This window comes from Manis javanica, chromosome 5 (genome assembly GCF_040802235.1).
Source record: "Manis javanica isolate MJ-LG chromosome 5, MJ_LKY, whole genome shotgun sequence".
NCBI lineage: Eukaryota > Metazoa > Chordata > Mammalia > Pholidota > Manidae > Manis > Manis javanica.
The window spans coordinates 5358681-5376243 of record NC_133160.1 but is presented as its reverse complement, the minus strand read 5'-3'; the positions used below and the strand labels follow the sequence as shown (position 1 = coordinate 5376243).

The window sequence follows — 17563 nt, the reverse complement described above, 5'->3', positions numbered from 1 at the left end:
GCCCCCTCCTAGAGAGAACATACTTTGCCTGCATTCTCTATTCAGCACTGTTTGTTTCCTTCATGTCACCTTTCACAATTGTAATTTTGTTATTATGTTAGTTTTCTCTTTTTTTTTTTTTCTATCTTTCCCACAAGAGTAGAGATTGTGTCTTGTGCACCACTGTACCCTCAGGGGTAAAGAGTATCTGGTACTAAAAAAAAAGTGTTGGATGAAAAATATGAATGAATGCATCAGTCACTATATATTCTCTATCTCATTTAATCTTCATATCAGGCCTTCAAGGACTTATTGGCCTCATGATTGCCTACCCAACATCACCCATCATCATTACCCCACACTGTCCCCAAATGCCTACACATGGGAGCAGGCTCCATCCCTCTGTGCTCAGGGAAGGTGCTGCCTCTCAGCCCAGCCCCATGTGTGAGTGATGATGCTTCTAAACCATTAGGGTTAATTCCATTCTTCTTCTGGTGGCTGGTTTATACATTTGCATATTGTGCAGGCTTAGCCAATAAGATTTCAGGGGAAGTCTTTTCAGGCAGCCCTGCCTAAACTGGAGTGTGCCCAGGACTGACTGGGCATCTTGCTAAGTGCAGACTCTGAGTCAGCAGGTCTGGGGTGGGGCACACATCCTGCACGTCTAACAAGCTCCCGGGTGGCACAGATGCTGTTGGCCTGGCACCACACCTTGAGTTATGAGGTCTTAAGGAGTTTCTGGGGAAGGTTTTTTTCCCCTATCGAAAGAGACCCACAAAGAGAAGCTGTCTTTTCTGTTGTTGTGCAAGCACATGCTACAGCTGTGATTGTGATTAGCCACAGCTGAAGAGCCTGGGACAAAACCAACGTGTGGAGGTGGACGGAGGGAAATACGGCAAGTGCTGGGGTCTGGATGACCTTGTGGAGTCTCTTAACCAACCTTGAAACTACTCCAGTGGGGACAAGAAATGTTGATTTTAAAGAAGAAAAACAACCAAACTGAGTTTGGGACTCAGTTACTTACAGCCCAAGCATAGGGCTGTTGCTGTAGGCAGATAACCGTATAGAGCAGGAAAGACTGACTTCGAACTAGACCAGCTGGTGGACTTCTCTCTACCCCTTAGCAGCACTGCCATCCCTCAGCCTCCCCCTCCCCCAGCATCCCTGTCCCTACAATGGTGGGTTGGCCGTCAGTGAAAGGATGCGTGTATGCCGGGGCCCTCTAGCACAGAGCTGGCTAATAGAGATATAAATGCAAACCACATATGTACTTCCAGCTTTTATAACAGACACATTCAAAACATAAAAAGGAACAAGGTGACATTAATTTTAATAATATAATGTACTTAGCTAAAAATATTACCATTTCAACATGAAATCAGTACAAAATTAGATATGTCACATAGTTTTTGGTACTAGGTTTTAAAAATCTCCTGCGTATTTTACAATACAGCCCGTCTCAGTTCTGACCAGCCACATTCCAAGTGCTCAAGAGCCACGTGTGACTGGTTGATGCCTCTTAGCTCAGTTCCAGCACAAGGCTGGGCTCATAATAAATATTACAGAAATATGGATTCATTCATGCTGCTCTTATCATGGGCAATGGAGATGAGACCCTGCATCCCAAAACAGTAACTCCAAGCTGGAAACCACCTGGTGATGAAGGGCTGCTGCTTTGGGTCAACTCTCAAGTCCTGGATATCTGCTCACCGCTCTGGTCTGCAGGGAAATCCAACAGGGGAGGCAAATGATAACACAGCACCGACTGGGACTTAGGCAGCGACTCAAGGTTTTATTCAATTGCTGCTAAGAATTAGAGTTCGGGAGTTCCAGGGTCCCCCAGTCATTGCTTTTTAAATGCTGTGTCTCTTGCTCAATAACCTTCAATGGCTCTCTATCTTCTGTTGTGTTAATGCTGAACTCCTGGGGTTTCTAAGTGCCTCTGCGGCCTAAAGCCACCTCAGTTCAGCCAGTCCAGGCTTCCCATTGCCCTGTTTCAGTCAAGGCAGCTGCATGCCAGGCCTGTGGGTTGTCAGGAACGAGGCAGAAGGAGATGCTTCAGGGGTGTGTGTGGTCAGGGTCAGGCCAGCTGAGATCACAGTGTTCACAGCAAACACATCATAGTCACTATGCTTCACAGAAGGTGCTTCACATGTGCCATCTCCCTCGGTCTTTGTAACTCCAAGAGGTGAAGCAGTGGACATTCTTTGTTCTTGTCTGCCCTGCGTCTCTTTCCCGTTTCTGCTAAGGGTGCCTCACCTCCCCTGCCTTTGGGGTCTTCTCTCTGCACTCTGTCCATGTGGTTCTGGTGGGTACAGATCACTCTGTGTCACAGGGAGGCCCAGGACCCAGGCCAGACCAGCCCTAATGCTCCACCCCATTGGTTATAATGACTGGACCTGGGAGTTAGGCACGTGTCATGAGTCTGGCCATCAGAGCCTTGCTGGGAACTTCATATACTGATGTGAGGTGGGTAAGCTGTGAAGATGTAGGAATGAATCTTGTCTTTATCAAGTCTCAAGGCAGTGGAAGAAGTCTCTGCAGAAGGAAAGTGTGAGGCCAGCTTGCAAGAGAAGAGAGGAGAGTGAAGATGTGGAGGGAGAGGAAGTGATAGCTCCTTTGAGCTCCTTGATCCAGCTGTGCCTGAAGCTAGACCATCATTTCTCTGCTTTCCTATTATGAACCTGCTTGGCATCTTTTACTTCAGCCAGTTGCAGATGGAATGCTGTCACCTGCCACCAAAATAGTTCCAACTAAGGTAAGTGAAGGAGAGTACCCCCTCACCCCCCTTTTGCATGAGTGATCAGACTGAGGCCAAAAGAGCCTAAACGACTACCCCAAGCCTCCCAGAATTTAGGGCCAGGATTTGGGTCCACCTCACTGGTGTCTCACCCTGGGCCCTTTCCACTATATCCCCCATGACACTTAGTGTGTATGAGTTTCCTGTGGCTGCTATACAAACTGCCACATACTTGGTGGCTTAAAACAACAGCAATTTACTCTTTCACAGATCTGGAAGTTAGAATTCAGAAAACATGGTAAATACACTGGGCTAAAATGAAGGTGTTGGCACTCCCTCTGGAGGCCCTAGGGGAGACTCTGTTCCTGCCTTTCTAGCTTCTGGGGGCGGCTGGCATTCCTTGGCTGGTGGCCCCATCCTTCCAGTCCGCCTCTGATGCACATGGCCTTCTCCTCTCTCATGTGCGCTCATCTGATCGCCCTCCGTCTGTCTCTCACATGGGTACTGGGGTGGCGCTTAGGGCCCACCTGGGTTTTCCCCTCATCTCAAGATCCTTCACTTAATCACATCTGCAAAGATCCTTTTCCCAAGCAAGGTACCATTTAGAGGCTCTGGTGATCAGGACAGTATCTCTGGATGGCCATTTACAGTGTCTAAGTCTCTGGGGATTTAAGGTGTGACCGTGATGATCGGTCCTGAGAAAGCCTGGCTGGTACCCAGTTGTCCAGTCTCCCCAGCCAGGTGGTCAGTACCTTCAGGGTGGGCCCAGCCCCAAGTGCCCAGCACAGCGGCCAGCACAGGGCAGGTGAGCCCAGGAGTCAGTCCTGGGCTGAGAGCTGAGGCCCACCTGTGCACAGGAGCCGCCCCCTTCCTCATTTCTGAAGGTGCCACCTGCTGTGTGCTCTGCTTTAATTCGCGTCTTCTGGTTGTAAAAAACAGTCCCGGTGGCCAGCCCACGTCATGAGGGGTGTTATCCCTCTAACTGCCTGGCTTCAAGTCCCGGTTCTGCCATCTCCTAGCTACGAATCTTAAACAAGTTACTTAACTCCTTGGGGTCTATGCTGCTGTAGACGGGGACGCTAACAGTCCCAAGAGCTGGGTCACTGTGAGGTTACAGGAGAGAGTGGACGGGAACCTTGGCACCTGGCAGTGTGCCTAGCACAGCACTCAGAGAATGTTCGGTCGCTAGTACTACTGCCACGTGCCATCTGCAGCTGCCCCTCTTTCTCCTACAAAATGACTACCTTGGGTTACAATGTTAGGTAGTATTATTTCTACTGGGGTATAAAGTGACTTCCTTGGCCCCCTCCTGGGTGTCTGCATCCTGAGGCTGCGCACAGCCTCCGTTGGCAGGGCCCCTGACCACCCCCAGATTATCCTTTCAGCGGCTGCGTCCATCCCTACCTGCAGATTCTTACAGCTTTCCACCTCTCAGGGGAGAATCCGGTTTGCTCAACCCACCCTTTAACCAGGACCCTGGTTGCAGCAGCCCTCGGCACTGCAGGAGCTCAGGGACGGCGTCAGGCGTGGGTGGGTAGTTGGGGGCGTGGCTGGAGTGTGGCTGGGGCCCGAGGGTCCTAGATGCAAACTTGGTCTCACCCGCCCTGGGACAGGGCCTGGGATGGAAAAAGGGCAGCGGAGGGCTGCGGCAGGCACTCCCCTCTGTGGCTTTATGTTTGCTGTTCTCCACTCAGCTGGCCCCTACCCCTCCTCCATTCCTCTAGGAAACCTCCTGTTTTCCCCCCTGACCCTCCTGACCTTCCATTTTCGAGGATCCTTCTCATTGCCTACGTGTGGCTTGCAAACCTTTCCCTAAGCCTGGAGCTCAGTTAGCGTCTCTCCTTTTCTGCACTGGAAACAGCCGCAGCAATAGCGAGAACCGTAATCATTCCAAAGGCGGCTATTGGTCTCAGAGCGGCCGGGTTTCCAAGGCGCTGTGCGAGGTGCTTTTAGGTGGATTAACTCCTGTCCTGTCACACGCACACGTGCACACGCACACTCTAGGTAGGTGTTTCAGAAGCTATTACCCACGGTGAATCTGAGGGACTGGGAGGTTAAGGAACCACATGTTAGTTCTCTTGTGCAATAAATCCCAAATAAGTAAGAATGAACGGCTAAAACCATGATGCCCACAATATCACTCTTAAAATTAAACAACTATTGACTTTTTTTAATTATAGAGCAAAATCTGTTCACTATAGAAAATTAGATAAACAAGGAAAACTCATACTAAGCGAACATAAAAATTCCCCATAATAATTTGGTTACAGCTATTTCCAGTCTGTCTGTCTGTCCCTATGCATTTTCCAGCGAATTAAGTTAAAGCCATGATTTTTAACGGCTTTCAGCCCCTGGGCCTCTCTGTGTAAACATTTGTGTCCATTTTTCTTTTCTGCTCTTACAATATTTGGCCAATATTCTTAACCATGTATCCTGGCTCACATTTCTAATGACTTCTTTAGGGTAAGAGGTTATGTGCTTTTAAAGCTTTGGGTCTCCACTGCCCAGCGCCTGTGGCAGGAGCAGCTACCAGCTCCTCCTGCCCAGTCCAAAAGGCTGGACTTGCTCACCTGCTCACCAGCTCTGGAGGTACGGCTTTTGTTTTTAAATCCTGGCTGGTGTTTTTGTTTGCATTTTAAATTACTAGTGCTGTGAACATATTTGATTTTTCTTTGGGCTTCCCAGGTCTGTTACACACTTCACAAGTACTGCTGGTTGGAAGACCTTCCAATTTAAAGACTGGATGAAGGATGCTGTGGCATCGGCTGCACGTGTGGATTGGTTTTCAGGTCACCCGTGCCAACTCTGCTGCTCTGAGGCACTCCTCTCCCCCTACCCCCATCCCTCCATGTGGGAACTGCAGGAGCCCCATAGGGAGATGAGGCCTTCCTAAAGAACACAGAGAAAAAAAAAACCTACATAAAATAATTGAACAGCTCTGAAACTCAATATTCACTTCGCATCTCAAAGGGCCATGAAGATCAAATTATATAACATGGGAAAAAAACTCATTTTCTGCCTACTACTTTATAAAGGGTAGAACTATTTAGACAGAACATTTTAAAGTTTATAAATATTAATCAAAAGCATTTTGCAGCTTATCCCCAGATTTTCTCATATACATCAGCTCATCTGGAATGAGCAAAGTTTTCCTGGGTCCAGCAGGTTAGACCAAAGGGGGAGTAAGAGGAAGGAGCGGCCGTTACCTCGCACCTGCTCAGTCCTCGGCACTTCGCATGTCTCCTCCCAGCTGGTCAAGACCACCCTGCAAAGCAGACAGCTCCACTCATTCCATAGACGAATATTTATTGCACATCTCTAGTGTGCCAGGCTCCCATCTGAGGCCCTGGGGATAGACAGGGAAGACAAATGCCCTGCCATCCCAAGGGGTATACTCCAGTCATTAAATTCCTAGGAGATGCTATTCTTATTATATTAGATGGAAGTCTCAGAGGGATTCAGTTACTGGCCACGGTCATCCAGCTGAGATCTGAACCCAGATCCCCCCGTGCGCTAGCCCCATGCACCTACCAGGGCACCCAATTCTCTGCTACAGCCTATCACCCTCCATGTGTATCCTCACATTACTCACTGTGTCACTCACAGGATCTCACTTCTTATTCCCACTTTCCAGACGTGGAAACTGAGGCCCAGAGAGCTGCCTTGCCCAATCACACATCTTGCCAAAACTGGCCTTCAAAGCCAGGTCTCCGTGAGCGTTTTCCACCATATACCGCTGAGCCTCTAGATGCATAGGGAATAAAGCCAGATGAAATCTCTATAATTTTTTAAAGCTCAGGATTCCTCAGTCATCTCAGCATTTTCCATCATGCACTCTTTATCATTTGCTTTGGAGGTTTTTTGCTTTTTGGGTTTTTTTTGAATAGTAAAGGCACCTGGCTTTCCTGCTCTTATTTGAAGGTATTTGTTAAACTGAATCGAAGGAATACTTGAAGGCCGGATTTTGTATTTATTTCCCCCAAGCACTCCACACCCCGATTAAAAGTAGGCCAGGAGATGTGTTCAGTGGGGTTCGCAGAGCTATTTCATCACAGCACGGTAGTGTGGACTGAAAACAGATTCTGCTGCCCTGGAACAGCTCCCACGCCTGCCCCCACCCCAATCCTCTGCATGTAAACCCTTTGCTTGGCAGGAAAACGCTGCCCCCTTCTGGCTTCGATGGACAGACGCACCTGGCAAGGGTTCAGACCAATATGAACTTCATTAAATCCAAACAATAGGTTCAATGGAGACCAAAGAATAAGAGGGTGAAAAGGGCTGGTTAAGGCAACGCTGCTGTGTGTAAATGAAGATTTCGAGATACCGCTTCACTTAATGAGATCCATTAGTCCCTTTGGGGCAACAGTAGCATCGGCCACAGTTACACAACCCAGGATGCTCCTGTGTACAGACGGTCCTGTCCCAAAGAGATCGTAAAAGCGTCTCTGGTTTCAGATGAGGCAATAACTCCAGCAGGTAACACGGTCTCGGAAAGTGGCCCGTGTCACTAAAGGCAGGGCAGAGGCAGGAAGCCCCCAGCCCGGCTGTGGGATTCTTGGGCTGGAGGGCAAACGGCACCTGCATGTTTGGGTCCTGTGCTCCTTTGCCCAGTTTCAAAAGCTGCCTTACCTGCGTCTTTCTCCATGCAAATGACCCCAACAGGAAAAGCAGGCGCCTGCTGGAGATTTCACAACCAACACAGAAGCTGCCCGGTTCCAGGGACAATGTCTGTCAGAGAATGTTTGCATTGCACCGACCTTCTGGAAGATGCCGAACCTACTTTCTCCTCCACTTCCAAAGGCAAGACTAAGTTTCTCCTCTTCTAAGTTGCTTCCCATGCATCCTTTGAAGGGTGGGGAATAAACAGAATATGTTTTAAGACTTCCATGCAACTTAGGACACTAATTTCCTTCTCAAGGGTTGAGGTAAAGCCAGAAAGTATTTGCAAGAAAAGTCCCTGTGGGTCCCACCGCCAAGGGACCAGATGACGCCTGGTGAGCCTGCTAAAGACCCCAGCAGGGAGAACATGGGGGTCAGGTGGGGGAAGAACATGGTGCTCCCATGGAGGAGGAGCATGGGCATCAGATGGGGGAGGCACATGGTGATACCAGGTATCTTTGCTTCTCTGCTTTTCTGCTTTCATTTTCCCTCTTAAACTCTTTTTTTTTTTTTTTAGTTGAGGCATGATTGACATGCCCTTCTAGTACTAATTTTGTTCTAGTCCTAATTTTGGCTCCAGAAACTGGCGTCCCAGCCTAGCTGTGCACAGCCTTTCCCATGCTTCTCTCCTCTCTCCTTTCAACCTGAAAGCCCCATGGGCTGGGGAGCTGTCTCCTTCACCAGGGTCTCCCCAGCACCCGGGTTAGCACCTGGCACAGAGCAGTGGCCTGGCACACCTGCCTTTGTTGGGTGAGTGGTGGAGAATGGCCCCCATTCAGTCCCTTCTCCTAAGTGGGCTTCGGTCACCATTTGGGAAAGGAGGGAAATGAACAGGGTTTTCTCAGCTACCTGCTGGCTGGACATTGGGGAATTCTCCCAAGTGCTGTAAGGTCCAGTGTGGGTGACAAGGGTGAGCAAACTCCTTCCTCCCAGGGTTCTCCCAGTCTACCAGGGGTGACAGAGCAAAGGAATACTGGTACAGATAACTAATTACAGTTGTCAAAAGCGCTCTGGAAGAGGGGAACCTATGGGGACTAGAGATACAGCCTGAGTAGGAGATAACCAGGCCTCAAGGAAAGGGAAGACCATTCCCAGAGAAGGAACAGCACAACCAGAGTCCCAGAGGCAGTTCCCGGGACTGTCTGACAAAGGACATGGATGCATTGGTCCCACCTAGTCCCCCCTCGGCCGTGGGTGCAGAAACGATGTCCAGGAGGGCCCCCCTCATCTCACAGCTGCGAGGGAACCCACAGCGCTGACCCTGCTGAGCCACCAAACTGGTCTCTGCAGCCACCTTCATCCAGTGCTTGTCCCATGAGAAACAGCGATTTTCTGTGTTTTGCAGCCCAAGGCATCCATACCTGAAACAGGGTGATGACGCTGCAGCCTTCCTAGCCAGCCAGGCTTGGGCATGTGGTCAGGGGCACTGGTCCCAGCAGAGTATGGTCAGGTGCAAATGGAAAAGTTCCCCAGCCCCATGACAAGCCCATCACTGAGCCGGAGCCCCTGCCCTTCACCGAGGACCCCTTATTTCCACCAGAGCTCGTGTAATCCTGGGAGAAAATACCACCCCTAGGGAACTCCTAGCCCCCTCCCCCGTGAACCCCCCATGTCCCAGGGGAGGGAGGCCAGGTTATCCCGCTGGCTGCAAGTCCATAGTCACCCGCCCATGTGGGCAGCTCCCCCCACCCGTGTGTGCCCTGTGGCGGGTCCCCATCGTCTGCAGTGGAGTTGGGGTGCTGTTGCACACGGGGGGAGGCCCCCCACCTGTAGTGCTCTGTGGCCAGGAGTCTCTGGGCAGGGTGGTTGCCCAGTTTCCTCACTAATTACTCTGGATAGTCCCTCCTGAAGGGAGAAACTTCTATAATTTGGATTATAAAACATTTCTTTGAATTTTCTCCAGTCTGCTGTGATTATAGTAATAAAATAGACCATGCACACAGGAAGGCTGTCATCCCAGAAGCTCAAAGCTCACAGTAAACGAGTCATAATTACGTCTCTCAACAGCCCCCAACTTTCTTGTCCTAATGAGGGAACTGAGGCTAAAGGAGGTCAAGGGCTTGGCCGGAGGCTATGGCTTCTCTTGGCCTCTGAGGAGCCCACGGATCCGCTGTGGTTTTCCCCATGCCCGTAATTACAACCCTGCTGGGAAGCCATGGGAAGTTCACAGAGCCAGCCCCGAATGGCGAGCGTCCACCTCCTTGCACACCAGCTTCTTCGGACAGAGGGACGGCAGCAGTCCAACTCCAGCTGGATGAAGCCCTTCAAGTATCCTGACCTCGAGTGGCCACGGGGCACCCAGCTTTTATCCATGAGATCACATAAACACAATACAAAACCATAAAACACAGGACTCGCCTGTCTGCTGACGCTGTTTGTGTAAAGCTCATGTCTCACTCACTAGAGTGTGAGCTCTCGAGAGCAGGGACCACGTCCACCATGCTCAGGTCGCTTCCAGCCACAGTGTCCAGCCTGTCACAAGCATGTCTTGCATAGTTAATAAATGAGAGAAGGCATGCCTGTAGGGCGCCGTGCCTCCTGCGGGCCCACGCCTCACGCTCTCGCTCAGTCCCACCTCCTCCTCCCTCTCCCGGATGATGTCTTATCTAAGTGAGCAACAGGGAAGTACGCGCTGTAGTGGACAGAGCGTTTTTGCATTCCTGATAGCATCAGGCGCTCACTGCAAACCCCTGCGGTGGGAGTGGGGGGCATAATTATTGTTCTCCCTTGGCAAATTGGGTCTGAGCCTTAGGTAAACTGCCCTCCTTTCCCAGGGTTCCCACTGTCACATGGCCGAGCACAGCCCGGAACCCAGGACTTGGTCTTGATGGCTCTCTTCTGATCCCCAACCCCCTCAGAGAAATGACGAGATCTGGAAGAGACCGGTCTGGTGGGGACAGAGGTTACACATCACATCCTGCCCACCAAGGTCAGTGCCAGGCATGGCGGGTGTCAGAGGGAGGGTTTGCCTACAGAAAGAAAACGAGAACTTTATAAGGCACGAGGGTCCTGGAATATTCATTTCCTCAGAAAGGCCTCATTCCCACTGCTTAGATGATGACCATAACAGTAAAGAGAACAGTAATGCTGAACATTATTGAGCACTTCCTGTAAAACAGGCCTTGTGCTGAACACTCCCAGTGTCTCAGTCCTCAGGAGCTATTAATACACTCATTTTGCAGAAGTTAAAGGCAAGGCTTAGAGAGGTTATGCAACTTGCTTAAAGTCACACAGCAATGAAATGGCAAGGTTGGATTAGGACCTGGGTCCCTTGGACCCCTGGGTCAGTATTAGTGATGATCATTGACATCTGTTGAGTACTTACCCTGCATTGGGCAGGGATTCATTTGCATGGTTTTACTTTACTCTCCAAACAGACCATGAGGCCAAAGCCATCTTTGTCCTTCTATAGCATCTCAGAACCCTGTCTGTCCAGGCCCCACCCCATATATCCTAGCAAACTTAATAAATGTAAACAGTGATGGTGAATGTAATTAATGCCACTGAATCACTAAATTGTACATTAAAAAATGGCTAAAATGGCAAATTTTATGTCATGTATATTTTATTTTGATAATGTAAAAGTAACCCTATCTACTTTACCATAGCAATTGAACTGTGATTGATAAGGTGATATCCTATCAGGTTTTGGGAACATTTAAGTAAGCAGTTATTAGTTTCAATTTTGAGGTATTCTGAGCCAACTAGTTTTTATTTTTTAGATCTCAACAATGTCTTTGTTCCTAGTGTGCCTTTCTGACAGGCTAGCCTTGTAGAACGTCTAGGGTATTTTATTACAGGGTGGGGGGCTATGATCACCCCCAGCCAGGAAGTAGCAGAGGCAGGACTCCACCTCATGGTCCTCTGCCTCCAAGGCACAGGTCCAGGCCACAGGCCCTGCTTCGGTCACAGCCTGGTGAGCCCCTGGATGCCTCTCAACGACCTTGCCTGTGTCCAGGCCAGAGGCAGGCCTGGCATGAAGGTGGTGACAGCGTTTCCAAACCCCAAATCTGCCCTTACTTGCAAATTTGGGCAAAGGGGCCGGGCCTAGGAATATTCTGTGATTTCAAACATCAGAGGCCCAAGAGTTGGGTAGCCTGCAGGACCAGGGAGAGATGGGGGCTACAGGAGGCCAGTGTTGGAAGCTTGGGTCCCCACAGGACTCCACACGGCAGGAGGGAGGGGTCAAGGGGTTAATAATTCCCAAGGGGTTAGTAATTAGCCACTCCCAATTTCTCCTAGGAGAAAGGTCAGGAAGACCCAGTGCCCCCCCAACCTTTCTGCTGTGGGGAGGCTCTATGACGGATCATCTTCCAGGAGGCATTGAGAGCACCAGGCTGGCTGTCCTAGGGTGATACCACCATACCCCCTCCAGCATGCGACCTGGGTGGGGGCGGACAGCGACTCAGCTCCAGCTTCGCGCTGCCTGCTGGGAGCTTGTCAGCGCAGACCCAGCAGGTGGACACCCACTGCCACCACACACTTCTCTGGCATCGTCACGACCCTCACGGATGCCTGCTGCGAGGTGGTGAGAAGATGGGCAGGGACACCGCCCTGCTCTCAGCCTGCTTGTCGATCAGGCTCTTCCTGGGGCTTCCCACTATTAAAAGCCATGATTTTATTTCTTTCTTAATACTTTTTTTGAATTGCAAAAGAAATGTGTGCTCATTGCTAAAAAAGATAGATATTACAGATGAGCAAACTAGACCCACTATCACCTCTCTGCCCTGTGGTTTCCTCTGCATAATAATAATAATATAATGACAACTGCAACCTTACGGAACACTTACTGCTGCCAGGCACTGCCTACGTGTTTCCCACATTGTATCTCCTTTAACCTCACCAACAATCCTAGAGTGAGGTACTATTTTTGTGCCCATTTTGCAGTTGAGAAAACCGATGTTCAGAGAAGCGAAGCTCTCCGTGCAAGTTCCCACAGTCTATAAAAGGAGAAGCCAAGAACCAAAGGCAGCTGGCCTCAGACTCCAGGTACCCAAACTCTTACGAACTTCACTCTATTGTGCTGTAAACAAAAGCAGAGTTCTTCTTAAGTTTTTTACCAAACACATCTCAAGGTACAGCTTAGTGAATTTCTGCAAAATGAAATTCACCATGTGCCCAGCACCCATGTGATGACATGGAGACTCCCTTGTACCCCCTCCAGGGCCCCCCTCCCCCCCAAAGGGAACCATGCCGTTTTGAAACCTGCTCTTTTAATCCAACAGCACCGTGAGGACCGCTTTCGGCGCCGACTGGCTGCAGCTTCTGTTAGCATGTCCTACAGTTTGTCCCACCGAGTCCCCATTGTCAATCCCTTGGGTGGCCTCCAAGTTGCAGAGCGTGGTTTTCTCTGTTCCCAAATAGTGTCCAGCAGCCCCTGAGCTCCCACTTGACTCTTCTTTTTTCTTCAAGTTCTTGGGCTGCTGGAAGTTTGCCTGGGGGCAGGGGGAACAGAGCTACTTTCATTTTTGAACCGCACGTGCCGCCCTGCAGACCGGAGCTGTTTCTGCCTCAGAGCTCAGAAAGGAGGGGCTCGAGCCAAGAGCTGGATGTGGGAGGAGCAGGTTTGCCAGGCAGGAAAAGTGCTCAGTGGCTCAAGAAAATGCCCCTTTCCTTCTCTGAATAATGGAGAAAGAGCGACATCTTTACCCATAAAACACACTCGGCAAGAAACCTTTCTAGCTTTTGCCAGAAAACTGCAAGGAAGCCTGGGGTCCCCCTTTGCTGTTCCCTGGGAGGCGCATGTCAGGGAGCATGGGAGGAAGCCAGACAACTGCCCACAAGGTGAGAGCGCTGTGTGTCTATATATCCCGGTCCCCAGACCCCAGGAGCACCAGGGGAGGATGATTGTCTGCTGTAGGTTCTGTCCTGTGTACTGCAGACCGTTTGACAGCATCCCTGGCCCCCACCCACCCCAGATGTGATAACCAAAAATGTCCCCAGACATTGCCAGATGTCCACTAGGGGGAAGCAGCAGGACCCCCTGCCCCTGGCCTCTGCTCTCTCCCCTCCCCCTTGAGAACCACTGCCCTAGATGCAGGCCCCCCCACTTTCAGTCAGCGGAACACATTTGTAAGGATACCTACAGGCCCTGGGTATGCAGCAGGAACAAAGCCCTCCCAACCTCTGGGGACTTCCACTCTGGCCCAGGGGTCAGCAGACATTTTCTTAAAAGGCTGGAGAGTGAATATTTCAGCCTGCATGGGCCAAGGGGAAATTTGAGGAAATTATATAGATGCTTATATAACCATGTAAAATGTGACCCTCTAAAAACGTCAAAAACTTTCTTGGAATCAGAGTCTCAATATGCAGGTTGTGTGTTTTGTGAGCTGTATGAATATCTGCACATGACAATGTTGCCAGCTAACATACGTTGAAGTTTACTGTGTATTGAGCACTTCTGTAAATGCTTTACATGCCTGTTCTCACTTAATGTCTTAATGACCGTATGGTGTGAGTTCTATAATTAGCCTCAGTTTACAGATGAGGTGGCTGGGCCCTGAGAAGGCACCACTTGCCAAGGCCACAGAAATTCTAAGTGCAAACACAGATTACACTGCTGTGCACACATACAATCCATGCACGTTTGAGAAGTTAAGGAAAGCTCAGGGAGGGAGTTACCTCCGTTCCGAATATTTGCTTCCTACAGAGAATGATGCCCTCCCTTTGGAGACAGCACTCTCACTTCCATTTCCAAAGTAACTTCTGTCCCCCAGAGGCCTAGTGTAGGAGCCAGCCTCCCAGATGCCCCCACGTTCCTCATCACCATGTCTCCTCGCCCCTGTGCCTCCTTTCCATAGTGGATCAGGGCTGACATACATGACGATGGTGGAAATTACATGTGACTTCCCAGGCAACGTCGTAAAGGACATTGCTGCCCCCACCTTGGCCTCTTAGATTGTTCTGGGAGCTGCCATGTCAAGAGGATGCTCAAGCAGCTCTGAGGAGATGCCAGTGTGCAGGGGACTGAAGGCTGATGCCAGCAGCCGGCCCCCAGCCAGATGGCCTCTGAATGAGCCGTCTCAGGGGTGAGTCCTCCAGCTCTAGCCAGATGACTGTAGCCCAGCTGGCATCGGACCCACAATTTCATGGGGGTTCCTGAGCTGCAACACCCCAGCCAAGTCACTTCCAGAGAAACTATGAGAGATCATAAACAACTGTTTTTGTTGTAAGTGCCTAAATTTTGGGGTAACTTGTTATGCAGCAACATATAACTCATACAGATTGGTTTCTGGAAGGGAAATGCTGCTGGAAAAGAAACCTAAGAATGTGGGGGTGGCTTTGGCATCAGCCACTGGCACCTTAGAGACCTCCAAGAAGGTTTTAGTGAAAGCCTAAATGGTCTGAAAGAGAATGGTCTTTCCTTTAAGAAGGCTGCAGGCGAGGTCCCAAAGGAATTAAGGGACATTAAATGGAACAGGAAAAAAATGCAGATCTTCGTTATATAATGGCAGGAAGTTTAGCACATGGTGGTGACATGGAAATTTTTTTAAATGTGTCTAATGACCTGGGCAACCTAAGGAGTTTTCCAGATGGAGTGGTACAGGTGTCGCTTTGGTTCTTGCTTCTACTTAGAGTAAAATGTCAGAGGAAAGAGATAAGGTAAAAAGAAAAACTATTTATTACGAAAGAGGCGGGACCTGCAGGGTTTGAAAATGCCCAGCCTCTTCAGAGAGCAAACAATGTGAAAATAGGGGGAAAAAAAAAAAAAGGTATTTTGGGCAAAGATAAAACCCAAAGTACAGTCAGGAAAATGTAGTCTGAGGATGAAGTAAAGGGCATGACTGTAAAAGCCTTTGTTAAAATCTCAGAAGTGTGCAGGAGGTGGTCTTTCCGCGGCTTCACATAAGCCTCAAACAGGAAAGGAACTTCTAGGGAGGGCTTATGCCTCCATAAGATTCATAGGAGACTCATAAAAATTTTAAAGAGTATTTTACTAGCAGAAATTGCCAGCTTTGACTGAAAGGAAAAGAGACAGACCAAGATGAAAGGAGGGCTTCTATAGGCAGGAAATAGGCTAAGGATAGTACTCACCTGCAAAAATAGTTATTTTTTATGGAAAAGGAAGGATAGTTCAGGGGTTAGAACCAAGACCCTGGAGGACAGAGCCGAGAGCCGTGGAGAATCACTGCCGATCAATAGTGGGACTGAGTCCTGATGAGGCACCTTACATCATGTGCCCAGCTTGATTGCAGAATCGACCAGTAAGAGATCATTGTTACACCTAATAGTCACTTGAAGCACAGAGAGAAATAGAAAAGGGCTATCAGAGAAGGTACATTTTGTCCAGCGTATAGGGGGATGATTTACAATTGCTTCAATTCTTTTTGAAAATTAGAGCTACCTAGATGGAATTTCCTTCACTCATTTTCTTCCTTGTATTATTCTTAATACACAGATAAGCAATACTAGTGTTTCATCCATGACTCAGGATAAAGAAGAATGTAGGTGGAATGCTGAATGACTTTGGCACCTGAAGTCCAAGGTATCAGATAGGCATGGAGTTTTATCAACAGATTAGCCTAGACTGAGATTTTCAAAGTCGCTACTTTGAGCCTTCTGGGTTCCAAAGGGATGACTCTGGGGTGGGGTGGGGTCAGGTGAAGTTGTTTTCCCCTCCAATTTAACCAAAATAAGTTCTGCCTTTTGTTTGAAATAATAATTATTACACATATACATATATGTAGTTTACAGTACATGTAAGTATAAAAAAAGGAAACAAAAATGACAGGAATCCAGCCCCAGATGACCCCTGCTAATGTAATGACACAAGGTTAGTGTGGTGGATATTCTGACGGACTTGTTCAATGTCCATCCCATCCTCCCTCTGATTTCCGGCTATAAGTCAGAGGCTATAAAGCAGAAAACTGTATTTCCCAGACTCCTTCGCAGCTAGAGCTCTGGATGAGAATTAGATTCTCTAAGACACACCTGTGTGGGATTTGGAAGGTGGAAGAGAGCTAAATGCCATCATCCTGCCTGCTTGGGATGTGAGAGATGTGAGAGGCAGGGTGCATGGCAGCTGTGCTCCCCCGGCCATTTCCCAGCTTCCTTGGTGTTGATAAGCAGGCACAGTTGTGTGCAGGGTACTGTTAGGGTCTTTGTCTATTTCCTTCAGCCATTCCAGTTGGTGTGCAGTGGTAAAGCGAAGCACAGATGCAAGAGAGCATGTGCCAAGTGATTCCTTTTATATGAGGATCGAGAGCAGGCAGAGCTGTCCTGTAGTCCCTGAGGTCACAGGACCATTCGCCTCTGGTGGGGGCTGGGGGCTCGGGGTCATTGCCTGGCAAGGAGTACAAGGAACCTTCTCAGGTGATGGAAATATTCTCTGTCTTGATCTGGGTGGTAGGCACCCAGGTGTGTACGCATAGGGGGAAAATCACTCAAGCTATCCACTTCAGATTGGCACACTTTACTGATGAAAAGGTTATTTTTAATTGAGATCTAGATTAAGATCTAGTGCAATCTGTCCAACATCTGCAGAGATTGGATGGAGTTGCTGTATTTTGAACCCCACCTCTGTATGGACTTTGAGGTTGTTTCCGGAGGTTTTGCTATTACAGACATTGCTGTGTGGAACATCCCTGTTCATATCTTAGACCTCTTTTGCAAGTATGTCCATAGGGTGCATTCCTGCTGGCGTCGCCTCTGGGTCAGAGGCGACAGGGCTGTTGATGTTTCAGACATTGCCCAACTGAGCTCCAAAAATATTGCAGCAACCTATGCTCCCACCGCCCCATCACTCATGAGAGCACCAGCTTTCCCACACCCCCACCAGCGATGGGCATTACCAACCTTTACAATGCTTGCCAATCTGATAGGCAAAAAACGTTTACCTCTGTTCTGATCTTTTTAAAAAATTAGATCTGCTTGATCTTGACCTATATGCCATATTGGGTTTCAGCATCTCATTTTGTTTGGGGACAGGGTTTGTTGTTAAAGAAAACAGATGAAAAATTTGAGACCAGAACAAAGGAAAGGCCTTGTTTCCTGAAATAGCCTCCAAAGGAGGAGCGGAGTCCTCTTGGGCGGGCTTCTTCAGTAACCAGGGCAGGCACACAGCTTCGAGCCACGGGTATGGTTCTGGCTTTGGGCAAGATGCTCTGGTTTTCCATGCCTCAGTTTCCCCATCTGCGTGGTGGAGGTAGCAATATATTATTATTGTCGTGACGATTAAATGAGCTG

The 17563-nt window shown here is 49.1% G+C and overlaps 2 long non-coding RNA genes across 2 annotated transcripts in view; one reads left to right on the top strand and one right to left on the bottom strand.

Moving 5' to 3' along the window:
• LOC140849440 (uncharacterized) overlaps positions 1-17563 on the top strand; it is a 115220-nt gene that overhangs the window by 75907 nt on the left and 21750 nt on the right. The gene's annotated exons all lie outside the window — the stretch shown is intronic.
• On the bottom strand, positions 1364-8893 carry LOC140849441 (uncharacterized). The gene is made up of 3 exons (XR_012131255.1): positions 6312-8893; positions 5933-5984; positions 1364-5608 (listed from the first exon to the last, which is right to left on the bottom strand). It is a non-coding gene; the product is annotated as an uncharacterized lncRNA (long non-coding RNA).